This window comes from Cygnus atratus, chromosome 15 (genome assembly GCF_013377495.2).
Source record: "Cygnus atratus isolate AKBS03 ecotype Queensland, Australia chromosome 15, CAtr_DNAZoo_HiC_assembly, whole genome shotgun sequence".
Classification (NCBI taxonomy): Eukaryota; Metazoa; Chordata; class Aves; order Anseriformes; family Anatidae; genus Cygnus; species Cygnus atratus.
The window spans coordinates 7,072,361-7,093,077 of NC_066376.1; positions in this window are offsets into that span (position 1 = coordinate 7,072,361).

Here is a 20,717-nt window from a genome sequence, read left to right on the forward strand (position 1 = left end):
TGCCTGGTTAAGCCACGCAAAGCAACTCTACCACAGGCAGTCTTGGGAACTAGCACTTGTCAGGCAGAGCGATATATTCTAATAAGAAACAGGTAATCAGGAGGAAAGGCAGCCATGCTGAGCACTGCAACTCGGGTGGATTCATAAATCCACCACGCAGCATGCTCCTGAGATAGCTGAATACACGCGGGGGCTCTGCTATGCGCAGCTAGTGCCAGCCTAACAGTACAGCCATAAAAGCAGAGGCAGAAACTTTTTTTTTTTTTTTAAACTATCTCACTAATTTATACTTTGCTCACAAGGACACAAGCTTTCATTCTACTCCATATTAGTGCTGGTATAAACAACACTTCATTATTCTTCTTACGTCTCCAGGTAAGCAACATACGGATGGAGCATCATGGAGTTTGGCTTCCCTCCTTTCAGGCTGGCTCCTCAACACAGGCTCTGTGTTGTATTCCTGGCAGAATTTCTCTCTTCTTGGATTTGTCTCCATGTCACTGCGCTTAAAGAAATACCTTTTTATATCTTGCTATTTCCTTTTTGTTCAAAGCCAAGCTCTGCAAAATCCCTGCTGTTCTGCACAGTCACATGGACACACACACAAAACTCAGTGGTTTGAATTGCATCATGAGCACAGAATGGAAAACGGCCACAGTCTGCTTACCCAGCCCAGCTACCGTACGATGAAAGGCAGAGGCATTTATTGCTCCTTACACCACCTCCCCATATCCCTGCTGCAGCAGCTGCCCTGGCATGGCAAGCAAGGTATCATCCAGGCTCACAGAGCATGCTCTCAGTGTCCCGGCGGCATGGCACAGAGTTAATGCTCTGCGAAGCAGCTCTGGATGTCTCACATACAATACAGAGCTTGGAAATAAAAGCTTCCATGATTTACAGGTAGTCTAACACAGTGGGAGTTAAAAACCTTCCACTTTCAGTAAACTTTTACAGCAGTCTCTGTGCATAGGAAGGAATGAAGCCAGAACAATGCAGTATTTCTGATACCTCTAATGAACTTCCAGGTAGTTTAGCAAAGTAGCTGACATCCAGTGACCCAATGACACACTGGCTTTATGCTAGGCACGGGAGACACGGCAAAGCATCAGGCAGAGTGACTTTCTTCCAAGCAGAAGCTGGTCTTTGTTAGCTGCTATTTTTCTGTTCCATTTCCATGCTTAAATTCAAAGAAACTTGCATCTCAAGTGAGTTCCTATAATTACATTTCAAGAACTGGCTGGTACTTAGATTTCATTTACAAGTACATTCATTTAAAACACAGAGATGATTAGCAGCATTATCTGTGCTGCTGCTTTAGGGGGAGACTTTTAATAAGTTTTGAAGAGGAAGAAACCCCACGAAAGGATAAGGATGGTAAATATGGTAACAGAACACTGAGCCTTAGCTCACTGCAGGTAGGGGCAGTCTATGCCATGGCTCTTTCTGCCAGCGAGGGGTGGGTATCTGCAAGGTTGACAAGCTGCAATCCAGATATGCTGGCGGTCACAACACTAGAATATCCAGACAAGGCCAAATTGTGGAGGAAGGGCATTTCAAGCGATCCTTCTCCACCCTGAATATCTGCACCTGCACCTTTCCCCAGCCTCCCGTTCCTCCTTTCTGCTGGCACCTCCTCACTCTGCCACCAGCACCTTGCTTTCTTGAGCAACTGCACAAGCAGCTAGTGGGGTTTGAACAAATTCCTCACATGCTTCACAGTTATCCCATCTTTCTCCAGCCCTACCCGTCAGATTTGTTTACATTGGACAAGAGAAGGGCAGACACAGCAAACAAACAGCCGTGGGGAGAGAATCAATTTGTCTTGTGGCACCTCTGCTTGTGCAATTCGAAGGAGGAACCAGGGAAAAGACAAGGAAAGAACTGTTCCACTTCATCGTTCCTGCACCCATTTCCAGCTGGCTAACTCACCCCTTCCTCTGTTGCCATCCACTACGTGCTCGAGTTGGCACCCTTTGCTCCCAGCACTTTATTCAGCATTGATGCCCACTTCTGCTCAGGTCCCACCCAACGCTCCTGGGAGGTTTCAGACTGTGCAGGTTAGAGATGCCTCCTGTGAGACACCGAGGGTCATCCCCTCCCCTTCTTCTGGAACAAGAAGTGTGATGCTCTCAAGAAGCAAAGCGAGCCTCGCTGAACCAAACATCAAAGCGGAATTGAACAGGAACCTTGAGCCACGACCCACTCGCTGCTAACTGGGGCAGCCCCTGCCAAGACAGTCACATCCCTTCCCGCCCTCCATTCATGCTCTGTCAAGGGAAAAAGAGGGCTATTTCATATTTAATGTCAGCTATTTAAAAATGATTACCATCCATAAATGTGCACTTCCCAAGGAAAATAATGCTAATACTGCTAAAAGAGCATTGATTCCATAAAACCATCATGAGGGAGCGCTTAATTATTTCCAAGGAAAGAAAAAAATCTGGTAATACCACACATTCCGATTACATAAGATCGCTTTTTAAGAATTAAAGTTATGTTAATTCTAGGTCCTCCTTCTTTCACAGCCTGCTCCGTATTCTTTAGTCAGTTTGTTACAGCTTCTAATAAATCCCCTTTGAAAATTAATGCAAACTACCCTTTTTTATTAAGCATTTTAATTCTGATGTGGGTTCTGTATTCTCAGAGGCAAGCATATGTATGAACTGTATTGTGTCTCTCCTGGGCACTTCTAATTGTTACTTTAATGCCCACCAAAGTGATAAGCACAGCAAAATTCTAGTCCACGACTTGACCCCAAGTTGCCATTTTCCTATACAAATCTCGCTGTTACTGTGTATGTTGATGTGTGTCTGCTTCAGTGAATAAAGATGGTAATTGTCAGGAAGTATGTTTTAAAGTGCAGAGAGGTCTGATTATTGGGGGCAGATGGAGGGAATGTGGTCGAGACCAAGTGTGCAGCACTGTGTCATCTTGATGCATGCAGCAACCCTGCAGGATTCACTCTGCATCAGATCGCAAAGGCAGAAGCGGTCGAAGTACACACAGTGACTTCAGTTCCTTTCATACAGTCAGAAGGATTGCCCCACAAAGAGAAAGTGGAGTGTGTGAACTTAGATTTCTCCATCTTCAGAGAGACTTGATTAAAAATCTCCAAGTACCTAAAGAACAAGAATGTAATTGTTTCAGAATCCGCACGCTAATTCATCAGGGATGGCCAACCGATGGCACAAAGACAACAAGATACAGTTTGTAGGGCAGCCAAATCTGATTTCTGGAAAGCATCGGCAGTCATGAGGTCATCAAAATTTGGCTGCTTGGGGGATAGGGCAGTACACGTGTGTTTAGGGAAAGGTGCAGGGCTAGTGTCTCCTGCTTCTCAGGTCTTACAAGTACCATTCAAACAGAATTCAGGCTGTGGTTTGCACACATGGCTAAAAATAAAAGTGGTCTTGGAGTAAAGACATGTCTGGCCAGACTGCTTCTGAATAATTAAGAAAAAGATGCCCCCTATGAAAGAGGCCCAAATTACAGTACAAATCACTACGAGCAGCTCCTTGAACACCAGTATATAATGTGCATAGGGAAAAAGACTCCCATCTGTGATTTATGCAGAGAGAACTCATGCTGCCAGAGTTAAATTGTCCTTGCAATTGCTAAGAAACTATGGATGACAAAATCTTAACTCCGAAAAGATGCATCCAACACAGATAATTCTATATTAGAGCTCATCTGTGAGATACGGAGTAAATTGATCTCGCACACAAAAAAGGTATTATCCAGAGAAGTGATCATGACTTGATTTAATTTTTCAAGTGCAAACAGAAGACATTTAACTGTGCCAAAAACACTAATCTACGTGCTTGCTGCTTAAAAAGGATAGATTTCATGAAGCTGGGGGGAGGGAGGTAGAGAGGAGAAAAGCCAAAGCAGTTGGGAGAAAATTTTAGAAGAAAAATGTTACGATAATTGGGAACAGCTTAAGAACATTTTTCTAAGTGTCCAGAAGAACCACACAGTCTTAGTCAAAGAAACCTGTAGCTGCTTTAAAAAAATAAAATAGTTGGCTTAGGGGGAAATGAAGCAGGTATAAAACACACATAACAAATGCAAGAAGGGCACCATTCTTCCTTTGAAAACAAATCAGAATATAGAAATTGCCAAAAATAACGCAGAAGAAAATGTTTCAGTAAACATTTTACCTCTGTGCATGGTTAGACAATATAGTTGCATTTGACAGTAACAATGATGAATACTGTATTTCAACAGTAGCTAACATAAGCATTAAGCAAAAGTTGAAATACTAGAAGAAGGTATTTTAAGATTAGCAAAACTAAAAAGACTCCTGCACTCAAGAATTTTAAACTAAGTGCTCAGAATTTCAAAGAGAACCTCTTTTGCAGGCTATTAGACAAAAGCTTCAGAGGGCTGAAGAAGGCGAAAGCTACTCGAATATTTAAAGTTTAGAATCAGTGAGGCCAATCACAGGCATATCAGACTGCCAGTACTGCAAAGGACAGAGTGGGCAATATCAGGGATAGCTTGAAAAAGATTTCAGCAGTAATAGTGCAATTAATGTGTGTGGATTTACAAAAAAAAACAGTGCTCCATATAGCCTCCTTTCTATGGGTTAGCTGATGCCGACAATAGTGTTTGTGTAACATGCACGGTCTGCTGTAAAACTTTCATCAGCTTACATTTTCTAGTATTTTAAAGCCTTATGAAAGTCAGCATGGCTCATAGTAACTAGTTAGAACCCCAGGTACTTAGAAGACCTGAAACTAAGCAGAGAAGTATCTTCAAATAATTACTTTTCTTATAGTACCCTCCAATAACTGTTCTTGTCTCTTTGCTATTAAGTATGTTTTATCAGTCATATTAATGAAGACATTGTCTTTAAAGGTTATTAGAAATGATTTTACAAGAAAAATAACACAGATTGGTAATAGGAAGAGAAGAAATCCCCTATAAGGAGCTTTCTGTGTTGCCTGGTAAACTGGGCACAAGCAAACACCACAGTGTTTCAATGAGGACATGTTTAAGCCAGCACCCACAGTAAGACACAAAGTCCAAACTGACAAAGGACGGGGTCTCTTCTAGGAGGATGTGCCCCAAAGAGGTTATGGTGCAGTATGACGCCCCCACAACACTGACCACACAAACCTGATGTGTTTCTAGGAGGTAAAAATACAAGACCGGGGAGGAGAGAGGTTGTATCGCCTCTGTGGCTGGCGCTGCTCCCCAAATGCTTTTTCTGCTTTTGGTATCCACAGATCAAGAACTGCATTTGGGAAAGTTCAAAGAAGAGCTATCAAATTTTAAAAGGTAAGAACACAGGCCTAACAAAAAAAGAAAAAAATAGGTAAAAAAAAAAAAAGAACGCCTCAATGAGCTCTAAAATCAGTTCCTGTGTTACGAGCAGGGCCTTTCTGTAAGAGTTCCGTTTTCCCTAGAGCAATGCAGGTTTCTGGAGTCAGCCAATATAAAGAGGGTGGATAAAAATAATGGCACACGAGTGTTAAATGGAGATGTCAAACTACTTGGATCACCTTTAGTTATCTGTTTCAGACTGTACAGAAAAACGGGACTCTGCTGTTCATATAGGGTCAGACACCGGCAGCAGACATTTACAACAGGCGTGAGATAAGAACCACAGCCACCACAGTGTAAAAGCTTATTTACAAACATGGTGTGTTATCAAAAATGGGGTACAGCTACAGGCACAGATTGAATCCAAACAAAGTAGCAAAAAGGCTTTCAGACAATAATTTTCAGTGATGGTCTGCTCTGCCATTCATTAAATGTACAGGCACGGTATTGTGTCATGGAAGTCACATATACATTAGTTGCCATATGCATACAGTGTAAGCCATTTTGTGACATGTTTTTGTCTGGAATCTGCTGGATAATTTCAGCAGAAGACGAACAGCAACCACTCTTCACTACTACCATCTTACAGGTATCTTTGAATTAGTGCCTTCAAACCCATGCAGCATATTAAATCACGGTAGTGTCATCACAGGTCTTGAAGGAAATAAAATCATGAGTACTTCCAACATGTTTAAAAGCATTCACTGAATTCAATATTTGATGTTTGTTACAAAAGCTCACAGTGCTGGGATGAGAGATTTTTTACAATGAAGAGTTCCCATTTAAGAATACCAGCCCAGAAGCACGGCCAAGATAAAATCTAACCTGTGATACGAGGATCAAATTTCCATCCAGAACGCTTCATTTTAACAGCAGGCACAAAGCAGTCTTTCCCAACTACTCATTTGCTACAGAAAAACCTTTGTAAGAACAAACTTTCTAAACTGCTTTGGACCATTGTAAAACCAAGCTGCATCACAGATCGCAAAACAGAACAACGCCCTCCAGTTAACTTACTAATTAAATGCATTCCTGAGAATAACCAAAATCCTTCTGCTTTGATTTGTGAATGTTAAATCACCAGCACAACAGCAGCCCTAAAGGATCTGTCATTGCTGAAGAAAGGTTTTCTTTGAAAGTCTTCATTACCAAGGGTAATTAGTCCCTTTCTAGACTTTCTAGCCATATTTATAACAGGATAAAAATTGATTTTCCAGGGGACATCATCTCCTTGCTATTGGCCCAATGTTTATTCTCCAACAGAGATGTGCTATGAAACCAAAAGAGCTTTCTCATCATCTAAAGAGAGTTTATTTCTTCAATTCAACAAATATCCAGATATTCCCAGCTGCCTAATTTGGCAAGGTTTGTCTGCTCTTGCTTTCAAAAAATCAGTACAAGTCATGAGAAGACACCAGACTATCATGAGAGCAACACCCTTCTGCCCTACACATTACGGGATACCATGAACAACAGCCTCTCTTCTTTGTATACCTCTTCATCTGTACAATGGCTTTATGAAGCACCAGTACAGTAATCGTGGGGACAGAGGCAGCCAGTTATTTCTCTATCTACCACTGAGTTTTCTAGACTTCCTTTCACATCTGAGCTGTACAAATTAATGAACAAAGGATAAGAACTTGCTTATCAGAGACCCTTTTTTTTTTTTAATTGTGCTTTTCCTACTGAAGGGTACTAGAGAACCCAATGAGCTGAGCAGCCACCACCATGGCGAGTACAGAGCAGGAGGCCAGCTGGGGAGCTCCAAGCCTGTGCAGGTCTAATTGACCTAAAGCCAACATTTGAAGTAGGGGCAAGCATTAAAAAGAGCCCTTCTACACTGTTTGCCCAACACAGGAAAATCCTGAGTGCACCACAGACTAGAAATAACTGAGAAACCATTCTCATGCAGTCGTTTATCCTGCCTGTATCTATAATTAGCAAGCTAGGTATTTCATATCTTCTGAGGTCTACAACCACTACTGTTCCGTGACTAGAAGCTCCATTTACACCTTTTGATTTACAGTTGCAAATTGCATGTGCACAGTAGGCTCCTTTTTGTTTTCAGGACATATTGCTGTTTGGGGAACATGATAAAGCAAGAGATGACTGCTAAGGTAAATATTAATGCACCTTTATTCTATTGATGCAATCAATAGATAAAGGTTTTTTTTTCTTACCATTACAGCTTTAATGCTCAAGACACACTCTCTTAATGAGAGACACCTTTACATGAAAGCTTTCAGTACATTTTACTGTGTTGTGTTTTTTTTTTGTTTGTTTGTTTGTTTTTCTCCCCATGTTTTAGGTACCAAAGAATTGGCTCCACAGAATTCTGAGGTTTGGTTTCTTTTGGACTACTTATGCACAATAGCTTATTTCATCAGCACATGTTCCACTTGCCTGATTTCAGCTCCCACTGAAAGACAGGTTGTCTTCTTTTCTGGTGCCCACTGAAGTGCACCTTTTCAGGGGCTGATTAACTGGTGATTATACTGACAAGTAAATATGAATATCTGCCAGGCTTCAAGTAAGATTGATATTCAGATCTTCAGATATGACAAAGCTATTCCTAGAGGCCTTTGCTTTAAACAGTAACACTTCCGAAAACTATACCATAAAATAAAAAAAAAATAAAAATAAAAACATGAACTACAGCACAGGTTTGTTGGCACTTCTGAGAAAGAAATATAAACCCAACTTCAAATTAATAAATATCATGCCAATAGATCTAATTACATTAATTTAGAACAGTATCTGTTTTCTGAGGATTTGATCAATATGTGGGGTTGCATCAGCTGAGAACTCCTTGAAAAAAAAACAACAATTCATGCAGCTCTACAGGTGGAGTTAACTTGGTTTTGCAACTAATACTGTACTCAGAAAATTTGATGCAAATGGAAATATTCCACCATTCACTGGAGACCCTCACCTCTCCTCCTCTCAAAGCTACCATTTTTCCATCACTGCTAAACACTACCTGTCAAGGAAGTTACATTTGATTGAGATGTGGAGGCATCAATAAAATAATTACTGATGTCAGCTAGCATTCTTCACTTAGCATTCATTCCCCTGTATGACTTAATTAACAATGCCTTCATATCAGAATAAATCAACTCTTTTTTATTTACCTGATGCCTTCAGACAATTTCATGGCTGTGAAATGGGGGTTCCTTTATTGCTTCTTGCAGAATATTAGGCAGCTGAGAGCCACTGAGTCAGATTGAGACCGAGAACCCAGAATCCCTGCTGACCTGACAGGAAAGGAGAGGCAAATGGTGTTTGAGCCCATCTGCACTTATGGAGGCTTCAGAGATGGGTTTCTTAAACATGGCGTATGTGACAAAGGAATTAGAAAACAATGCACTGGCAGTGTCACAGTAGAGAGGAAGACAATAAAACTTAGAAAATTGGATGATATTTGTTAGTATCATTACATACATTACATTACATACAAAGAAGAGCCAAGACTGACATAAGAACCTTCTTCTCCTTAAGAGAAATGGTTACACTTTTTTTGAACCAAATGGACAATAAAATACCTGCACTTAGAAGAACTGAATAAAGCTTCTCTCCAGCGTAACCTCCACTCACAGCAGCTGAGAGCAACTGAGGTAGAAAGCAGGGCAAAAATGAAGCCAAGCTTCTGTGCTCATCTATGTTCCCACCAGAATGAGAACAGCAGATTTTCCTCCGGAAAACACTTCACCAGTCAGACAATAATCTCATTTATACCCATGCAAACTTGAAATGACTCCTCTGATGCTAAGGAAATCGTTCCAGATTTATACCTGTGTATACAAGATCAGCCTCTGGGACTATGCAACCTTCACCCAGCAAAAACACTTATGCAAATAAATAGCTGATACTGCAAAGCAGAGCATTTTCCCAATCGCTTCACACATAGTGTAAATACAAGCTAGGAAAGTTACGGTGAAATTCGCTACTTAATTTCTCATTTCAAAATGCAGCTTAACCCAGTAGCTCTAGACAGCAGAATAAAAAAAGCAAAAGGCAACTCATTGCTTAAGCAGAGCATTTCACAAGCTAAGACAGAATGAAATCTGTGTCCCAGTAAAAGACCCAGGTAGGAGTTGTTACAAGCCAGACTACTAATAATGAGTCACAGCAGGATTTCTTCTTATGTACTAAATGGAAGTGGTGTCGTCATTTCTCACTAGTAAACAAAGAATTTGGGAGCAGAGAGAGATGTTTCAAATCAGGTTTGGTGTTAAGCTGTGCTCATGCTGGATGGACATCACCTGAACAGTTGATTGGTATCTTACTTTTAAAAGGTACATTTGCAAAACAAATATTATTTTTTTAAAGTTGAAAAAGGCTTTGTCATATTTCACCGATACTTCTCTCTTCCCGTCGAAAAGGACCACGGCTTAAGATACACAGCATGTGCAGGCAGCTTACCAGTAAGCCTGAGTTCAAGTATCTCTGTTCAGCTTCAAAACTAGACTCGAAACCATCTTTAGGTACTCCCTTCATGTCCCCCAGAAGCAGAGACTGCTCAGATCAGCTTGCTCCCCCCTGAGGAGCTCTTACTAGTTGAGAAGCTGCCCATGCTTTCCCTACCTGTGTCATGCCCATTAGTGATTCAGAGGACTGAAAACCAGGATCATCGTGACCCATTTAATTCCCTCCATTTGCTGCAGAAAGCTCTCAGAATTTAGAATAAAGCCAGAGAAGGCAAAATTTTTGTTATCTACCAAACCTTCTTACCATTTATAAATAAGAACTAGAAATGAGACTCCCTCTTTTGTGCTCCAGTTCAAATCTGGGAATGAAATCCTGTGGCCCCGCAGAAGTGAGCGGGAAGAATTTTTCCTCAGAGACATGCTAATGTCCAAGCAATCCAGTCCTCCTAAAAATATCCCATGGGAGAGGTGTTAGAGTCTGCTTTGGGTCTGTGACTAACACGCATACGTTATAGTCACTCTTCTCATGCTTCAGAGGATTCTAGTCTACACATCATATAGGGCAACAGTGAAGTCTAAATAACTCTCTACAAGTTCATTTATCTTCTTTAGAAAGCCTAGACATCTGGCTGCACCATGTCAGTGTTCATTTTATTTTAAAAAAGAAAAAAAAAAAAGAAAAAGTGCTGAGGTTTATTCCTTATGGTAATGTTCAAAGGTGGCAAAATGAACTTCTGAAGTGTTTAGAACAGCTCCATTGTGACAGATACATTGCAAGTCTCTTCCCTTTGTCTCGAGGGCTGTGCTCCACTCACATTTGTCATGTAAACCTCTGATGCAATGACACCCTCATCCATTTTATAGCAGGTAATATTGGTCGCTGAAGCATTCATGCTGGCTCTTTGCAAAACTCCTACAGTCTGCTTCTCATCTTACTGCAGCTGAAGAGACTCAGGAGAAACTTCCCAGGCACCACAGAAATCACAACGATCCAAGAGAGACCAGAACCGTGGCCTCATCGTGCCATTTGCAAGTCATGCTACTCAAAAGGTTCACTGAACTTCTGTGACATTATGGCCTATTAAAGTTTGTGAAAGCTACTCTGGATTTCCAACAGAGTTTTGGTCACAGTTCACTGCTTCTCTGCAGAACTGCTCCTTCCTTCTGGCCAGAGGAGCCAGGGCCTTTGGCTTGCACATCTCAGCCCTGGCCTACGCACGCCGCCCTTCCAGGTCTTGCCAAAGCCAATTAGACTACTGCATCAAGGGATAGTCTTGGAACAACTATTCAAGCAGGTGATAGATCTGTTGCTTCCTGCAGCCAGAAGTCATTGCTTTTGGAAGTAACATCGATTCAAGGACCAAAGACTCCCTCTTCCTCTGTTTCAAAGGAGGCCTGAGGGAAATGCTGTCACTCGCCGTGACGGGCAGAGGCCTAGCATCTGTTTAACACAACACAACCAAGGCATTGTCTGTTGCCACGCAACCAATAAAAATGATACATTTTTAATAGCCAAGATGAAAAAGAAGCAGCTGCCTTGCAGGCTCAGAAATTTTCAAAAAGAAAAAAGGGTTAATGCCTTACATATTAACCCACTTTTCAGCAGTGGGGAGGGGGACAGAGCTTTGTGACCAGTATCAAACTCAGCCTGGCTGGTAAGAGCACGGCTTTCAGCAAATGTTCCTGGTAGGTAAAACTGTTGTTCTTGCACAAACAGGGTGGACATTTACTCCTGACCTTGCTGTGGTTTTGGCCTGTTTCTTTCCCTATTATCAGAACACGACCTCTCCAATTGCGGTGTGAGAGCTGAGGTAACTGAGGTGTGCTATAGGGCAGTCCAGGCCACCCCCTGATCTCAGCGCCTGCAGGGCTGCAGACAGCAACCAGCTTCTCTTACACACTACATCCTCTCAGACATACTTAGATGAGAGAGAAAAATCAGAAGATCTGTAGCGGGATAGAATGTGAATGCATGTTAACTTTAAACCTGTCTACTGGTTTCCTTCTCAGGAATCAATCTGATTAAATAGCTTGGGCAAGCTGTCTAGAACACTCTTAACAATTTTAAGCAAGATGGCATACCCGGTATAGGTTTTACAACTTCCCTGATGCTCAGAGAGCAATGCCTGTTCATAGCAAGGGCATTTAGGCTCTGTTAATACAGGCAGTGTTATACAGCACAGGTAATGGCTGACATTTGCAAGACGACAACACCATTAACAGAAAGGTTTAAAGTTAACATGAACTCGTATCCCTAAATGCCTTTCAAAGTCTTGGCCATAGTTACCTACCTTGGGAGCTCAACTGCAATTTAAAAGAAAAAAAAAAAAAAAAAAAAGTCTTACCAAATGTTAACCCATCCAGAGAACCAGAACAAACCTTGATTCAACCCATTTTTATAAAATGAAACAGCTCCCAGAAGAAAGAAAGAAAAGTGCTGAAACCCTGGCCACAAACAGGATTTCAGCAGAGCACTGATGTGGCAGGAAGATCAAGCTGTTTCAAATAGTACAAGAATTTGTACTATTTTGAATAGTACAAGAAAAGTACAGATTATTTGCTACTACTATACATTACCTATAAGGGATAAATTGGAGTCCTATCCAAGGCTGCTGCCAGTGGCAGACACCACCTCACACAATATTCTTGTCCTATATGCATTTCAGCCATCTGGGGAATGTTGCAAGAAAAAAAAAAAAAAAAACACCCTTCTGATTTCTGAAAGCAGCTACCTTCAAGGATTTCACAGAAATAATTCTGCCTTTTAATAAATAATTTTAGACAGCTGTCTTAGCCTTGGTGGTGAACAAGGTCACAAAACTAACCAGCAAATGAATTTCACCTCTGTTCTTCCAAAATCATTCTAACCTCTAATCACCAGATCTGGTTTTGCATTCAGAAATGGAAAATTATCTTTCATGATCTCTTCCTGGGTCTCAGCCAGAGCTGAATGGAGCTGGCAGGAGCTTTGCCTTAAGGTTAGCTTGGTTTGGATCAAATCTGTAGTGGCTAGCTAAGAACATCCTTTCTACAGATTAGAAAGGTAGCATCACTTTGGACAAGCCTGGTCACATCACAAATCCTCAGTTCGGTTTTTATGTCACCAGCAAATGCTTGTCTGGAGCTGAAGCCAAATAGCTTTAAGACTAAGTCATATCAGCATGTTTTTGTCTTCAGTGCCATGAAGGTTTTGTTTAGAAGCAGTTAACAACATAATAGAGGCTTGTAACACTGCTGTTGTTTTCCTGTTGTTAACCTTAGTGTAAGAGTGATGGATCAAGACAACACAAGATACTCTTCCATGTGAAATAAAGACTGACATGGCACAAAAACATTTAGATCTTAATATTTAGCGATAGTCATTAGTATCAAGCAAATAAGATATATTTTTCCTTTTATTGATTGTGTCATATTAAAGAAGTGACCTGTTCTGATAAAGATAATTTATTTATTTGTTCAGGCTGTTAATCACCACCAACAAGCACATTTGGGCAGCTATGAAAATCATGGTACAGCTAGGAAATACTGAAGGGACAAATGATTTCTCATTAATACATAATGATCATCATTAATACAAATGCTATTTAAAGTTAATTTAGAGGAATGGCTACATTAAGATAACTGTGTTGCTCCAGTTAAAGGGCACAAGCATTCTCCATTGAACCTACTGTGAGTTACTAAGTTGTTCTCCGCTTTCGGTGAAACTTAGGCAGAGTTGCAATTTCAATTTTTCCTTGAATTGAAATTGAATTTAGTAAAACCGAGATAATGGCAAGGAATAAAGAGAAGCTTCCTTGTGATGGCTTCCTCTGTCATATTAATAGGTAGAAATGAAGTGAAAGAAAGGAAATCGAACCATTTGATTATCTTGGAGGTTGGCCCAAACCCACAAAAACAGAAAGTGATAATCGTCACCATCTTTGGCAGGATGGACAGTCTGCACGCAAAACGAAATGTGGACCAATGATATTTTTAACCAGTCCTAGCAGTTAGCTTCTTTCTGGCATGTCAGCCTTCACTGGCAGCAGGGTAGGGGACAATACAGACCATCAACAGAACAGGAACGGGAAGAATAGAGTAGGAGCAGTAGGGTCTAAGCAACACTCAATATGCTTTAAATTAAAGAAAAAAATGAAAACTGTTTGAAGTTGACAGACAAGAAAAATGTCACCTTCTAATTTTCAGTGACTGCTAGAAATTGTAATAAGCAATTCACTATTCACAAAGAATATAATTATAGCTCAGCTAAAATCCATGGGAGTCTTGCTACTGGCAAAAGCAGGACCAGAATACAGTAAGCACAGATTTGGCCATGTGAACAGTGAGAACACTTCCCAAATGATAGAACCATTGACCTAAAAGGACACAATCTAAAGGCCGCTGGCTTTAGGGAAATACTCCGATTTACTTCTGCACACTTCAGATCAGGCCACGAAGGGAGCTTGCATTTATCCTCTTCTGTTTTGTAAAGACAGCTAAAAAAGATCTGCTTGATGCAGATCATTTCACTTGCATTTATCATAGTGGCTATACTAGTATGCCTGTAAGAGCAAGAAAAATATTTTTTCTAGAGTTTGGTTAGGTTTTTGGTTTTGTTTTTCAACTTAAGCGTTCCTCCCCCAAAATCCTCTTGGAATTTATTTGGTAGATTTTTTTCTATGTGATTTTGAACTTTCAGATGTTGGAATAGGAGATTTTGTTAAACATTCTTTAATTAATTTTAAGTGCACTTTTTTGATCAACTCACAGGCAATCAGTCCCCTCTAGAGACAAGATCTTTTCCTTTCTTTCATCTCGGTGCCTACTCAGAGACATCAACACCGTTGTAATAGATTCACATCGTCATACAAGAGTGGAACTCAGACCTATGTTTGGATATTGATAAGACTTCAGGTTAAGCAGTCATTCAGGTGAAAATAGTGCAAATGTTTTAGTTTGAACACCTGCCTCTTTGGAGACTTTTCAAAGCCTTCCTTCAATTTATTAGTGGGTAATTCCTGCCAGAGCTTGAAATGCTCTCCCCTGGCACACTCTGAGCTTCCTGGCCCACACACAACTGAGGTGCAGCACAGACTGAAGACCGATCAAGTCATGCACTGTGGTTTTAGAGGCTTGTGAATATAAATGAGCAGACTCTGCTTTAGAGCCGTGTGTACGTTTCTGCTCTGCAAACTTGCTGCTTTGGGGGCACAAGGAGCCTGCAGCAAACACACCAGAGAATTTGGTGCTAAAATTAGTTTGCATTGTAACAAATCACTTTAATCTTTTCTTGTGGAAAATTGCTGTATGCTTAGTATGTTTGGAGAAGGGATTTTCAATCTTTTGATTTACGGACCCTAAAAAATGTTCCAGTGAGAGTGTGGAACATTCCCAGCTGTAGACTTCGCATATAAACTTGCTTTTCCTGAACCCTTAGAAGCAACAGAGAAAACCAAGAAGGTCCAAAAACCACAGGTCAAAAGTGACTGGCTAAAAACCAAAGAAAGTAGTAAGTTACCTGGGATTAGAATGTTTTACCGGTGTTCCACGTGCAAGCTTTCACACTCACTCACTCACCAGAGAATTCTTAATGTAAACAGGGCTAACAACCACAGCCGAGCAGTGCCCATCCTGTGACACCCAATCCCCAAAACATTAACAAGGGAAGCCAATGGATATCCCTGGGCTACCAAGACCATCCAGACCTTGGCATCAGAGAGGTGAGGACTCATCACAGCAAAATACCCCACCTCTCAGCAAAGCAGCCCCAGTGCCTAATTGGAAGCCCATTGCCCTCTGCTTCCTAGCTCAGAGAATATTCAGTTGCTTTGTGCAAAGGAGAATAGCATCATCAGGGGAAAGACCTGTGTTGATACGCCTCTCCTCCTCGCCTTAGCTATCCCACAGGATGACGGCTAAAGCATTTACCTGAATAGAGAAATGACATGGGTTCCGCTTTTTTCAAGCTGAGGAAAGATGTACTTATCAGACTGTTGCAGTGTTTAATGTCTAAAATGTTTATTGTTTTCCCACTGTGACATGTTCTTCCCCTGAATGTTTGCAAGTTCAAGTCAAAATGTAAAATGAGGTTGACCAAAACCACTGCTCAACTTTATTTCCAGCTCTCTTTCTCATATAGCTCACTAAGCCATTACAAACTTTGTGTTCCCAAATACATATTTGTTTTAAGTATTATACTTACTGAGGTGATCTGAGAGCCCTCAGTATAACAGCGTGTGTGAAACAAGCTCATGTTATACAAAACCAGGGGATATAATATAAAAGTCAAAAAATTTTCTCCTTTTCCCTTCCTAGATCACTTGACATTTGCTTTAACATACACTATTCCCCTGCTACAGATTAACTGCAACAAAGCACCGAAAATTCTGTGCTGATTGCTGTACTTTGAAGTTAGGAAGAATTGCCATGACCAACAAACCTGTCAAACCCTTGTTAAGACAGCTCCTAAAAATCTCATGGTGGAATACTGAAGTGGGAACCTGTTTGACCAACAAATGTAGAAACTTGATTCAGGAAAAAAACACTGATCGTGGCAATGCTTTGAAGTTGAAATCAGAAATAATTAAGCACATATTTAAAGCATATGCTTATGTGCTTTTATTTAACTGTGATTTCTACTGAGTATGTTTCACGGTAGAAATGTTGTATGGTTGACTACATCGTATTTCCCCCTTCCCTCCCCATTGTCCCCCCACTCCCTCAGAAAATCCAATCTCAATCTCAAGATTCAACGGATGATGAATCACTCACCGTAGTTATAAGATCTAGTGCTTAATCACCCTCTCTATTCAATTGTAGCTTCTTTTCTATTTGAATGTCTTCAATTTCACTCAGCCTTCATTAATTTGTGGTCCTAGCCCTGTCCTCCTCATACTCTGACCAATTCCTGGCCTTTCTAAATTACATGTTATTTCTTGTTGCCCTCTAGTAACGAGCAGGTATTTTTCTGAAATATGATATTCTAATAAAAACCTGTAGAAATCAATAACCTTTCAGAGACAAGAGGAAAGAGGGAGTCTGGTGTGCAGTTCTAGTTTTTCCGAAGCATATCTGTGACTGACACCATGACCTTATCTATAAGCAATGCACATGGCCTCGATCAGCAGCTGAACTACCTGTATAGGCGCTCAGAACTCATTAACCAAATAAACAAATGTTTTAGGACTTAGTTCCTGGACTCTCAGACAACAAGTGTTGTATTGACTCTGCCTCCATCACAGTATCTTTAAAGCAAATTAGACTTTAGCTTTGAAATGAAGAATGTCACTATGGTCATCACTATAGGGCTGCACCATATGGCCCTGCCTGAGTGCGGGTCAAATCTCCAGTCCTCCAGCTTCCTCCCATCAGCAAGAGACTGTCCCACTTTCTTTACCCCTTGGTTTAGTGCAAACCAGTTCAGATAGGCTGAGCTGCAGAATTGCAGAGGAAAGCCAGGAACAAAAATTTCACATAAAATGAAGGCAATTTTTTTATTTTATTTGTGCAAGAACCATTCTGTTCACTGAGACACAAGGCCTTAGCACTATTATAAAGTTTATCCAGGAGAGCTGAAACCAAATGCTCATGCTCTAAACCTATGGGAAAAATAGAATCTACTGCGCAGTGCTTTATCTCCTGTTTTGATAAGTTTATGTAGTTTTAACGACGTTGGAAGGAGCAGCACAAGAATGAAAGCAAAAATGTTTTTCATTATGACAATTCCCTTCCACCCAAACGACCACCTAGGCGCTACCATGAGCTCCACAGGTCAGATCCAACAGACGTCAACCGAAGGCAACTGTTCCAAAACACGCTTACGAGCCCAAAGGATAATTTTACTTAGAAACACGTAGTGGAAATATATATATATATATATATATATATATATTTAAATCTATACTTTCAGTGCAACCTGGCTTCCACCACATAGCTCAAGAAGACTATCTTACCAAGTCTCCCTGGAAGAAAATACAGAGGAACCCAGAAGTTTCTTCAGGATGCTGAAGAACCAAAGTAGCCTGCCAAGATTTGAATCGTATTCTGCAAGGTGGTTTGGTTGCTTGAGTGCAGATGGTTTCCAGTTTAATCAAATTACAAGGCACAGAGCTTTAGTCTTCTAGTTCATGTAAATAAAAAAAGTCATGGAAACTTAGATAATAAGCCTAGAGTGCTAGCCATAAATCACAAGCATTCATTACTATTCTAGTTGGTGTATATTAAAAGAGCACGCTTACACTGAACACTTACTGAAATGCAGAATAGAAATGCAGGGGAAAAAAAAAGTATTTAGGAAGGGGAAAAAAATCACACTTAATTGTCCATGAAAATTTTAGCCAACTGCAGGTGTACTCAATTAACATCTCATTAAAAAAAACTCTTGAACTTCAAATAAGCCGTCAGCCTTGTACAGTGTAAATGAAGGGTATAATTGATAGCCACAGCAGTGCTAGGTTAAGTGCTTTAATAACATTCTGGCTCTCCAGAGAAAGTCAGCTCTGTTTCATCAATATAAAGAATCCACACCGAAGAAGTTTCATAGTTTAAATGAGTTTTCTGTAGCTGCAGCAGAATAAAAGCAATAAAGTCAGGGGGAAACTCAGCATAATGCAGCATGAGCTTTCCGTTTGCTTCTGGAATATTTTCCTCCTTTTAGGCTGTTTTCAAAGTAAAAATACAGCACAAGCCTTATTTTCTTCCACAGGCTAATGAGTCCAGAGTATCCATAAAGCATGAAATACCAATGCATTTCTAAACCTGTGCCCCCAGTTCTGATCTCACTCATGAACCTCGTCTCTGCCAGCAGCAGATCTGTGCGGCTGATTTAGGACACAGTAATCCCGCTCCCCAGCACCTGGCCAGCACAGGATGTGCATTTCCAAAGCACCTGATGCAGCTGCAGTCTGGTCCAGTGGGCAGATCTATTCCCTTCAACAGAACTACTTCAAATGTGTCAGAGATCAGCATCTCATCCTCCCTGCCCCATCCAAACAACCCTGAACTTTGGGAAGGTTTGAGTATAGAGCAAAGTCGTAAATCTCAATCCCTTGTACGGTGATTGAAGAGACACCAAGGAGAAAATGTAACAAGCTGTTTGATCCCTGGCCTTTTGTTCCCTGTTATTGCTCTGGCCTTTGCACAGCAGAGGCTAACCAGGTGCAGCAGCTGTAAAAGAACATCTACTTTCCATATCATCATATTTTCTGTCCTTGAGGGGAAAGGAGAACTGCATGGTCCTGCTGTACTTCAAAGAGGGCAAGTACCTCCAGCTTCCTGCACATGGCCAATGTTTTCTCCAATCATTATAGCTCAGCTACCCCAAAGTTCACAGCAGTGTCAAGTTTCTGGAGCTGGTGGGTCTGTCAGCCTGCAGGTACTGGGTGTCTGCAGATTACTTCTAATGGGCTCCCAGAAGACAATTAACAAACCAAGTTCTCCGGTCAGTCAGTTTAAATTTGATCTGCACCCTCCCTGAAAATACTGCGAGGTCCACACGTTGAGAGAGCTCAAAACCTGAGACGGTACCTGTTATCAGTTTCCCTACTAAGTTTCTGATAGCATCCAGCAAATTGTGATCACGCCCTTGGGTTCCCTTTCTCTTTTCTGTACAGTTTTTGGCATCTTCATAAGCATCCTTGTGTCCCCCCTCTCCTGCTCACACTGTGTCTCAGTACATACAGCAACTTCAGAGCAGAGATCTCTTCTCCTATATGCCCCGTGTGTTAGAAATCCCTTTGAGCCTCTTGGTGAAGAACACTTACCTGATTAAAACACTTATGCTGCCTTTTTCCCCCCCAGGTTACTAGGTGGCTGCTTTTGCACTCCCTGGAATTAAGATCTCTTTAATCACCGGGAAGTTCTCTAGCTGTCACACAAGCAGAGACAATTACAGCTTTTACTTTGTGAACAGCGAATCTCACAGGAATTTCCACACAACAACCCCTCAAGGTCCATCACTTGTCAAAGGAGGTGGATTTGTGCCAGTTCGCAGTCCTTTCAGTGCTGGCAATGGCTGGGGAGATAATTTAGCAGATACTCTATTGTGCTCATGACCAGGCTGGACTCTGTAGCTCTGCCTCGTGAACACAAGCAACATAATTCTCATGTGTTTAAGGTCCAGCTTGACGTGATCTTACTCCCAAAAGTGGAAATATCATCTGCTTCAGGTGTAGCCATTTTTGATTCCACACTGGGGAGAATCGTGTCTTTCCAACAAGTAACACCACTGTAAGAAAAGTTTTAAATCAAAATTTAATATAAAATACAGTCCAAGGTGAAGAAAGTTGGGCCATCGCCAACGACATGCATGGAAATAGTAATTCCTACACTGCACATGCATTTCATACTACATCAAAAATAACACAATTTCATACGGGAAGAAGATACTATCACGAAAAACACAAAAATATCAAAGCCTCTGATGTTTAGCTGCTATGTAATTTTCTGAATTCTAAGTTTGCACGCATGAAGTTCCTATGTGTGAGATCATTAAAACCATACGACTAAGTAATTGAATGAAAGATCCAGGAATACAATGGTTTTTCCACACCTACAGATTATTATTCATTTTATTACAGTGGTTGGCAACTAATAGTGATCTTGAGTGGCTAGAAAGCCTCCCATAATGGGAATACGTTTTGGCTCAGTCCCAAACCCCACTGTGAAAGTCAGCCCAATAACACAACAGCTGCAGGAGAGGAGACTCAGGAGGCCAGGAGTCGTTGAGCACTTTCAGAGATAGTGCAGAACATCTCCTGCCTTTTCTCTTTTTCATTTCTACTAGCAAGGAACATCATAGGGATGAAAGGCATGAAGATTTACTGGCTTTGACCATGTACTTTATCATGTTTTGATCATCCTCAGGCAGAGAGGAACTGTACCTCTGAAGTGCCAGTCACATCATGGGAACGAAATTGTGCTCATTTTAGCTGTCACAATTCTGTATCTCCAGGGAGACAGTACTATTATTTTTCTGCTGAATGT